We start from the raw sequence: 10,834 nt of genomic DNA on the forward strand, positions 1-10,834 counted from the left end.
TGTATTTCGTTAAATATTCGTCACATCAAAAATGTCTCGAGTAAAGCTCTTAGTGTTAATAGTATCTATATTATGCATAAAAAGGTAAAGTTGTCCCTGTGCTTAACTAATTAAGCGCTACACCATGAAGGTGTATGGGGGAGTGAATATATAGATCCACAATTTCTTGACCTCGGCACTATTTGGAGGTGAGTGGTCAGCTTTACGTCCCGGTCGCTTTAACCCTGGGGAAAGAGCCCCCGCTACACACTGAATAGGAGATTGGGTGGACCCCAGAGCCACTCTGGACGACGTGGAAAAGAGAAAATTCTTGACCCTACCGGGACTCGAACTCCAACCTCTTTGTCGTTCAGCCCACAGCCAGTAGCTATACTGACTACGCTATCCCGTCGTCTTAATTACGCATCACTTTCTTTAATAATAAACCGTTCGGAAGGTCGCGGGTTCAGATACCGATGAGGTCATTGGATTTTTTCAGTTGACCTAATCCTTCCGGCCGCACTATGGCCCTGGGGTTCACTCAGCCTCTAACAGAAATGAGTACCAGGAATTAAATAAATAATTTTCCTGGGGGTAAAGGGCGATTGGCGCGTAGGGCTGACAACCTTATCGCCATCTTTGAGCCGATTGTCTAGATAATGTGGGACCCTTAACGTCTCACAACCCTATGGGCCTTCATGGCCTGGTACAGGGATAGCTTTACTTTTTTTTTTAGAGAAAATTAAATAAACAGGATTTGAGTTGCCGATATACTCGTACACAAAACAACTGATATAATGGACCGATATGAACAAAAAATAAATTACTTTCGACATGTAGACCTCAATACTACATTTCATCGAAATCCACTTGAGTGGCTTCTGTGTAACAAACAGGCGGACATGAAGTGCCCCTTTATCCGTTCACTGTATAGACTTCTTTCAGACAATTCACAGCTAATGTTCGAATCAGATCATCACAGTCTTAAGGTTCGGCGGCACAGAGCGCTACGTACGCGACGCACGCTACGTATGCTATGTTCGCTATACGAACAGAAAAATATCTCCCCTTATTGCCAATGTGACTGACCACACAGACTTCCGTACGCTACGTACGCTATGTTCCCTATGTTAGCTGCGTCGCAGAGGGTACACAGCGTACGTAGCGTACGTAGCGAACATAGCGTAGCGCTCTGTGTGGCCGAACCTTTACTGGATGGCGAATCACTGAATTCCGAAACGCAATACTGTAGGCAGTTTAAACTTTCATGGATGGAAGGGATGTGACTCTAATTAGTCTCGAAACTTCTGCTCTAAATGTAAAATATGAAATCGCCGGTGGCAGTAGTGGTTAATCATTTTAATAATTCACTGAAATTAGAATTTGACGCTTTATATTTGCGCTGAAGACTACTGTACACATGTTTTAAATTACTTGTATCGTGGGATTTTAAACTACTTTGTTTTCCTTTCTCACCGCTGTGGTTACGTCAAACAAGTGTGACAGAGAGCAAGATACGATTTTGTCTAACGCACTGTCGATATTATTCATTCTGAGAACATAACTTACTTAATTGTACGTGACCAGTGAAGGGCTCTTGTGAACACGGTAATGAACCTTTTGGTTCCATAAAATGCCGAGAAATTATTGAGTATCTGCAGATTTGGCTTCTCCTCAAGAAGGGCTCAGCTCCATGAGTAAGTAAGTAAGTTGTTTGCCCACCCTCCTTACAGCCCTGATCTCGCTCCGAGCAACTACCACCTGTTTACATACCTAGAGAACTGGTTAGGATCATAGCCCTTCAGCAGCAATGAGGAGCTGATGGAAGGTGTCAAAACGTAGTCAAGCTCACAGGCAGCAGACTTCTTTGACGCAGACATACAAAAACTTATTCCCCGTTATGACAAGTGCCCCAGTTCCGACAGTGACTACGTGAAGAAGTAGCTTATGTTTGTATATAATTATGCACATAATATTTTTTTTCTCGTTGCTTGTTTTGTTAACAGCTCACAGGAGGTTGTTTTGCTAACACCCCTCCTATCAAAAACATAACCCATACTGGACGTTTCAAACATAAAGCCAATGGGATTTTAACATGGCGACAGAATACTCGAACAAGGAAAAGAACTCCCTAAACTATTTGAAAATTACGTACATATCGCGCGGATCAAGAGTAGTGGGAAGTCCTTTAGCACTACCGAGGGAATGAGGTTGTAACGGTCAAGAAGGGGCCCAATTCCCAGATGCCAAATGATTTTGAAGCGCGCCATATTAAAGTTAGAAATGATACGATTAGAAAAGATTCATAAACAAGGGCTGATTGATTATTTATCGTGCTACCCTTTCGCCTTGAGGAAATGAGGACAAACATGAAACACTTCTGTCAAGATAAAACTGACATCCTGAATACGAAATCAGCGTGAATACCATTACTAGGCTCCCACGTAAGCTATCCATATACATCGATCTGAAAGGCACGAAATTCCTGGATCATTACATTATAGGTACAGACCCCCAAAACGATGAGACAATCATCCAACTGGCACAGAACGTGGTACACAACTCAACTGTAGCGATAACTGCTCTACAGCGTTAACAAGCCATTTGTTTTATTATTTTGATAACGGTTGTACTTATTTATATTAGGACTAAGATAAAGCAATTTTGAATAATTACGACTTGGATTCAATCCATACAACAAGCATACTTGTGTAAAGTTTCCTTTTAATTCAAGCAACAACCCATGAAGATGGCCTAATAAGGAACGAAACATGTCTGGGAATTAGAAGCATATGATCGAGGAAAATTCAATAACATTGATATACTTTAATAGTATTCCGGGTTGATTTCATATGACGGTATATCGCGAAAACGAACACTAATAAAATAGCCTGAGCACGAAACAGAAATGACAACCGGACTGAAACCGTGGGTAAAATTTGGTATGGTGATTAACTACAAACATACAAATACATACTATGACACTTCTATGTTGATTAGACCGCATCTGTGGTCTAGTGGTCAGAGTTCCTGGCTACAGATCTAGAGGACCTAGGTTCGATTTTCTGAGAAGTAGTGGGTCCGGAACGGGGTCCACTCAGCCTCGTGACGATAATTGAATAGCTATTTCAAGGAAATAGCGGCTACGGTCTAGAAAACCGAGATTAACGGCCGTGGGGATCGGTTGTGATGATCACGCGACATCATCTATCGGCTAAAGTTGGCACTAAATTCGCCAGCAAGCGACGGTCGCTCGGTCGGTATAGTTCGTTTGCGGACTACAGGCCACAGAGTTCTATGTTGATTGTAACATGGAGAAAGTGTGAAACTTTGAGATTTTAACTTTCAAGTGGGCCAACTGTACCGAGCGTGTTTAGCAATGGGAATTTTGCGCAAAGATAGATCACTGTGAAAGTCTGGCTGGACTCTCTATTCAGATGAAAATATTTGCAGGAAGTAAGCCTTAATTCTTCCGAGAAGTTGTTGTTCTCTTTGTGTGGTGCTGTGTTACTGTGCTGAACAAGTGTAAACTTATTCATCTTTAATCTGAGCACAACATTTACCTCTCAAAATCTACAAATTAACCTGATCATAGTGGCCACACGGTCTAAGATATGAAATGTCTTTTCCCATTTAAACACTGCAGTCGTGAGTTCGAATCCCACTTGATGTATGGATGTTTATCGGCTTTTCTTATGTGTTTATATCGTCCTGTGTAGACAGGGACCTAGCGACACGGCTGATCGCCCGTTCAATGAGTCCTACCGACTGTCTATAATATCCATAATTCCAAATAAATTCTGATGGGAAGCAGGCTAGAGGGTCTGGCTCGTGATCTGTGAGTGTAAGATGCACCGGGGAAGGGGGGGGGGGAAGTACGAAACAAGATGGTCAAATTCAGGATTTCGAACCATGGATTCATTAGTTACATAGTATACTGAAGAGGCATAAATCAATTGGTATTTTAACTAGCAATGTTTATTATGCCTTACAAGTCGCCCTTAATGCATTGCAAAGTGGCCGCGCCATGGCTCAAGCGGTTAGTCGCGGCGGCCCGGATTCGACCCCGGGTCTGGTCAAGTGGGATTTGTAGTGGACAAAGTGGCGCTGGGGGAGGTTTTCTCGGAGTACTTCGGTTTCCCCTGCCAATCTTCATTCCACCAACTGCTCCACAATCACCCTCACCTATCATCTGGGGTTGGTAAAATAGGCCAGAAGTGGCCGCAGTAAAAGGGACTTAGTCCCACCCCATTAGCAATTAAAAAAATTATTAATTAATGCATTGCAATTAGCACGATGAATGAGCATGTTCAGATAGAAGCACGGGTTGTGTGGGATTGCATAATTGTAGAAGAAATGCTACTACACGCTCAAAAAAACCAAGACTTTAACAAAGTGAGTTTGTATCTTGGGGTTCGGTGTATGCTCACAGAAAAGTACAAATTTCTCACCTGAAAAATTCCACTTACATCCAGACACGCACACAAATAAGTAATGTATAATAATGTAATGTATGTTTTACACACGCCTACTTTAAAAATGAATATTAATACTGAATGAATAAATTACAGGAAACCATAGTCTTAAGAAACAAATAACAGTTTTTTTCCTTGGCACTATAGCCCTGGTGGGCCTAGGCCTACCTCCATGAACTTCTCCGTTCACTTCGGTTTTTCTAGATCTTACACATTCAGTAGGACTCCTTGGGCGGGTGATCAGCTCGTCGCAAGGCCTCTACCGGTACACAAACAGAAAAACGCACACACACAAACTAAACATCCATGCCCTGAGTGGGATTCGAACCCACGATCCCGGTTTCCAAGCGAGCGAAGACAGTACAAGCTAATATTAAACTACTGACTGAATGGGGCAGAGTACTTCTTGAAAAGCTAATAGTTGTGCAGCTAGGCAAGCGATTCTCGGAAAACGAAGGTTCATTACCGTGCTCATGAAAGTAAGCCACTGAATTCAGCTTGAGCCAGATGAGTCCAGCCATATCCTCATACCTCTTTTTTAGATTATCCTTAATATTAGCCTCCATCTTGGTCTCTCAATAGGGCCTCTTCCTTCCAATTTTACAATTAAAATTATGTGCGCATTTCTCATGCCTATCTATGGCTCTGCATCCCTTGTGAACCTTGGCCGCTTTTTCAGTCTCTTAATCAATACACAGTCGGTAGGACTCCTTAGACGGATGATCAGCGAGTCCCAAGGCCACTACTTACATATAAAACACAAACAGAATAAACGCACACACATATCCATGCCTCGAGTTGGGATTCGAACCCACGAATGAGAGAAGACGGTTCATGCCTTAGACTGCGCGGCCGCTGTGGTGGGCGCATTTCTCATATTTCCGAACGTATTACAAGCCCCACTCATTTCCAGTCCATAAATGAATCTATTTTTTTAATGCTAGTGGGGTGGGACTAAGTCCCTTGTACTGCGGCCACTTCTGGTAAATGGATCTATACCAAGCTAAATGACGGCCATCATAATTACTTTTTTCCCCCCTTGGCACTACAGCCCCAGTGGGCCTAGGCCTACCTCCATGAACTACGTTCACATCATAATTACTTAACACTAATAAAAAGTCCGTTGAAATTTCGATGGAAGTTTACTGAGCACAAAATACAGTAATTATACCAAGAAATTAATTTTTGCTTACGTACAAGTCATTTCGCCTATAAAATCGAAATTCGCCAAGAAAATCTGACCTGAGTGAAGCAGTTTATAATCTAATTAGCAAAAAAAGAAGTTCTGGGAAGAACTAATCGCCCACTTTCCATTCACTGTTACTTTAGTATCTGACACGGCAAGTAGAAAGAAAACTTTTCTATGAACGCGTAATGAAGTCCGTACAGTCTTGGTAATCCGACATATGGGACCAAGTTACCGCCCGGATTACTGGAAAAAGTCGGAACAAATTTATTAAGTTGTACTGTAAAACATAGAAGATTTAGAATCGTTATAGTTTAACGGAATTTATTATCTTTTATTTATTTTACATATATACGTATGTACTGTAAATTTTTGTTCATTAATTTAATATTTGGGGCTTCATTTCACCGCGTTTTTACAAAACAAAAAATACAATAGTGTTCGGTCTTTTATTTCTAAATATCTTTTCAAACTTCTTGCAATCTTTTTAATGTGAGGATGTTGCACGTTGTTTCCTTTGGCCAATTTATAACACGTGTTGAAGGCACTCATGTGGTCAACGTGTCGTATTGTGTGCATAACCGGTGAAATACTTGACTCTTGCTCATTCTCGCTGTTGTCTTCTAGCACATTGTTGATTATCTTTTCATCTGTCATGATTTGAAGATTTTCCTCCTCACCCCCAGCTAACCAGTTACTTATGTCAGCAATTGTTGGACCTGATGAGCCTTCTTCCACACAGTTCAGCTATTGCTTCTTGGAGATCAGAAGTTAGGACTGTACTATATCTTCCGATTCTTCTGGCCGTGTGAATTCACTGCTACCAGAGGACAGTGGACGTGAAGGCCACATTTTTTTTCCAAGAAGAAACTCTAATTTTAGGAGGCACATTCTGCCATGCATATGCGAGGTTAAGAACTATGTTTTTCAGGTTTTGTCGTTTCAGACATTGACTATCATCATAATTTTGGTTTATTACACTGCACAGAAGGTCCTTTTGTAATGTCACTTCACAAATTATATAACATTCTGATCCATTGATTGTAGAAGTGGGGTGCAGTTTGGCGGTAAGAACACTACCTCTATCAAACCATCTCTTGATTTTAACTGTTCTCCACTTGGGTGTCCAAGGTACCCACCAGATTTTAGAGTCTTCCTGTCACTGGGGCAACTGTCGGTATGTTTCACAAAACTCTCGATCTTCTATTTTTCCTGATATCGTATATCATAGCACGTCCAACACCGTACTCTTTAGCCAAATTAACAAGATTTTCACCTTTGTCAAGTTTCTTAATTATTTAAGTTTTAGCAATTAAAGTTTTATGTTTACGTTGTCAGAGCTGGACATCTTCAGCACACATTAAATTCACCGCTGTATGAAAAGTGCTGCACAGGAATAAACAGTACTGAACAACTTAAACACCGTGTACTAGCGAGGGTCTATATAAATCAGTTTCTGCTGAACATAAGTCACACTCTACTGCCTGTAGAAACATGTTTAAGGTCGCGGAAGCCTGCCTGAAGCCTGATGCCGGATTACTGGACGTGTCGGGCTAGCGCACGGCCGGATTACCGAGCTTGTACTGTAATACAATTTGGGAGGTTTCAATGTTGGTATTACTGATGAGAGCGATTTATGAGGTACACAATTGACATGGCCTCAGACGGCATGACATGCATACCAAGTTTCATGAAGACTAGTTCTGGCATTTATGTAATATTAAGGTTATTACACCGATAGTTTGAGAGGTTGTAGTGCTGGTATTACTAGTGGCAGGAATTTCTTAAGTAAGCTGTTGATATGGGCTCAGGTGGCCTGATACCAATTCTTGCGACGATTGGTTGAGGCATTCAACTAATATTAGCGGTATTACCCTAACAATTTGAAAGGCTAGTGTTGGTACTATTGATAGTTGGAGGTAACTGGTCAGCTTCACGTCCCGGTCGCTTTACCCCCAGGGAGAGAGCAACCGGTACCCCTTGGATAGGAGGCTGGTTGGGCCCCAGAATCGGTCTGAACGATACGGCGTGGTCAAAAATTTTGCCCCCACAGCGACTCGAATTCCGATACCTAGGCCGTCCATACCGTAGCCAGTCGCTATACCGACTGAGCTATTGCTGTTCCCACTGTCTAATCTCAATGTTCTATTGTGCAAACAACAATGCCGTTTATTTTGTAATGATGGTGATAAGCTGACCTAGTAAAAAAAGAAAAAAAAAGTAAAGATATCCTTGTGATAGGCCGTGGAGGCCCATACGGTTGTGAGACGTTGAGGCTCTCACATTTTATATACAATCGGCTCACAAATGGAGGTGAGGTTGTCAGCCTTACGCGCCGACCTCCCTTTACCCCCAGGAAGATTCCTGGTACTCATTTCTTTTAGAGGCTGAGTCGACCCCAGGATCATAGTGCGGTTGGAAAGATCAGGTCAATTGAAAAAAATCCAATAACGTCATCATTAATTCCTATTAATTTAAAGAATGAAGCAAAGAAGAATAATTTTAAACATGTTATATCTATTCACTGGGTCTTCTCTGAAGCTGAATTCAACAATTATGACCATTTCCACTCCCTGTCACGCGAAATATTTGCTCAGAAAACAAGACTTTGATTTTCCTATCTATATACGCAAATGAATTACAGATCATGCATTACTATTAATTTATGTGCCGTGAGGATATAAGATCTTACAGCGCAGATGAGTTCTGCTACCTTTTTCAAGGTTATTGCTTTTGGGACAGTCTTTCATCTCGGGCTAAAACCGATTAAGTGTTCTCGCGGGACGTGCCCCAGACCTAACCCGAGCCTACACACAACTTGAATATGAATGAAAGTGCTCTTTGACACCTGGAATTATTGGACTTCGGCTGCAATACGAGCACATGCGCATGCTTTCGGACATTGAGTATATAACCGAACGCACAATTAAGATGCGGTTATCTAAGACCCTTACAGATGCAAAAGAAATGTTCCTAATAAGAAGTACAGCAAACTCTTGTACAACGCGAGGATATCTGGTCCTCGAAAGCGGTATATTCACTGAATATATATGAACTTAATATTGTATGGGATTTATTGGGATATGGGTACACGGCTGTGGAAAGTCAAAAGAAAAAATATACTACATATTTAAGGGCAAACTGTGTACGTTAATAAAGCATCAACGGAAAGTTAAACATCAGCGGAAAGTTAGACTCCAAACAAAACATCAGCGGAAAGTTAGACTCCAAACAAAACATCAGCGGAAAGTTAGACTCCAAACAAAACATCAGCGGAAAGTTAGACTTCAAACAAAATATTAGCGGGATATTTGGTAAGGTAAATGGTAAAGTTATTCCATGCCCTAAATTATAAAACTGAGCACAATCAAAGGAAGGCATGTAGGGGAATTAAGGCTTAACTTCAACATTCTTAACCTCGGTACTAGATGGAGATGAATGGTCAGCTTCAAGCTCCGGTCGCTTTATCTCAGGCGATAAAGCCCCTGGTGCCCAATGCATTGCAGGTTAGATAGGTTCCAGAGTCGGTATGGAATGTCTGGGGAAGAGAAAATGTATTGCTTCTACCGGGAATCGAACCCGGTCATTCAGATACACTGAGCGAGCTATTCCGATTAAATACGGAATATCTGGTACAGTCAAAATGCTGGTACAGTTACGTACGGAATAAACCTGGTATGCTACCACGGCCTGTGTGAGAAACAGTATATAAGAGGATTTCCCACGTTAAGCAAATAATTATTTGAATTTATTTATAGGCGTATAATCGAATCTATGTTAAATATATCCGTGCTGTAGGAGGGTTTGCTGTACCTCTCTTAAAACAGTATATAGTGTGTGCAGCGATTTCATATCATAATTTCAGTTGGTGATTCTTGAGATCATTAAACATTATATAAACATGAGTCCTTTTTTCATCGGTTTCCAACTATGAATATTTGAACTCTAGCTTAATCTGAAGCAGTTTGTTATTCGATAAACGCGTCTTTGTTAGGAAAAATATAAAATGATTACCTTGTACAATTTACGTAGCTTAAAGTAATTGTTCCAAATGGCCGCGGTCACTTGGTTGCACAGCCTGGTTCGTTTCACCGGGGAAGACGTAACCTTACGTAGAGCTGCAGTTTGTACCTGTCCTGTGGCATCGGACATTCGCTGATATAATTAATCTCTTATGTCCACCTTACGTCCATACTCCGTGCTTCTCATGTGACCTCGTGCACGGTAACGTTTGGTGCTGAGCTCCGGTGAACGTGGTGGCCAATTCAGCTTATCTCCACGGCCGACCCGTTGGACAGAGAGCTGTTCATTCCGAGACCGTATGACGTCCGTACTGTAGTGCGGGGGTGCTTCGTCATGCTGTCATGGTAAATGTAAACAGCACGTTCACAGTTACTTCCGTTACAATACAGCACAACCTGACTGCACTGTCTGCTAGATTCCGTGCCAATGGTGCGTTGGCGTGCATAAATACGTACCCGCCTGTTACGCGCATGCGCTATATTTAAAATACATGACCGAAATCTTCGAGAACAGGACTTAATGTTGATATCATATGTTCACTCAAAATAACCTCTGGAATCACAACCTGGAGTTATGATATAAAATCATGGGACAATTTTTATAGTAACTAAATCATTCTACCTTCTCTCTGAAGAAGAATACAAAAAAAAAATGCAAACACGTAAATAAATATGTATGTACCCTAACATCAGAAAGTTACCCTCCTCACCATATAACCTATACTTTTAATGTTTTTCTGCATATAAAGCCCACAAAGAAGACTTCCTCAACCCCCCAATCTTGTGCGCCCAGAGCACTCATGCATTTGACCCACTTCTCTTCTATCTTATTGTGTACGCAAAGAAGAGAAATGATATACTGCTCCGTGAACGAACCAACATTGGGTGTCTCGTTGCTTACCGATCTTCTTCAGGGTTACAAAGAAGCAGTTCACGTAGTCACCACAAGATTTCAACATCTCTTCTGCCAAGATATCTCATATCACGGGACTATACAATAATAGGCACCCTTCCCTTACTACACAAAGATAAATACATAAGTTATCTGTTACTGGAGATAGATCTACGATACAATATTTGAGTCCCAACCACGGTACTACCTGAAACAGCCGACATATTTCCATGAAATTAGGTATGGAAGTCATGCAACTAGAGATCACCTCAGCTGTATA

The 10,834-nt window shown here is 41.4% G+C and overlaps 1 protein-coding gene across 1 annotated transcript in view; it reads right to left on the reverse strand.

Moving 5' to 3' along the window:
* Window positions 1-10,592, reverse strand: part of LOC111871674 (uncharacterized protein KIAA0513) — a 34,047-nt gene extending 23,455 nt beyond the window's left edge. The window contains exon 1 of the mRNA XM_033754345.1: window positions 10,564-10,592. The gene's annotated coding sequence lies outside the window, so the exon portion shown is untranslated. The remainder of the gene's footprint in view (window positions 1-10,563) is intronic.
* Between the last annotated feature and the right edge of the window lie 242 nt (window positions 10,593-10,834).

This window comes from Cryptotermes secundus, unplaced genomic scaffold (genome assembly GCF_002891405.2).
Source record: "Cryptotermes secundus unplaced genomic scaffold, Csec_1.0 scaffold262, whole genome shotgun sequence".
Lineage (NCBI taxonomy): Eukaryota > Metazoa > Arthropoda > Insecta > Blattodea > Kalotermitidae > Cryptotermes > Cryptotermes secundus.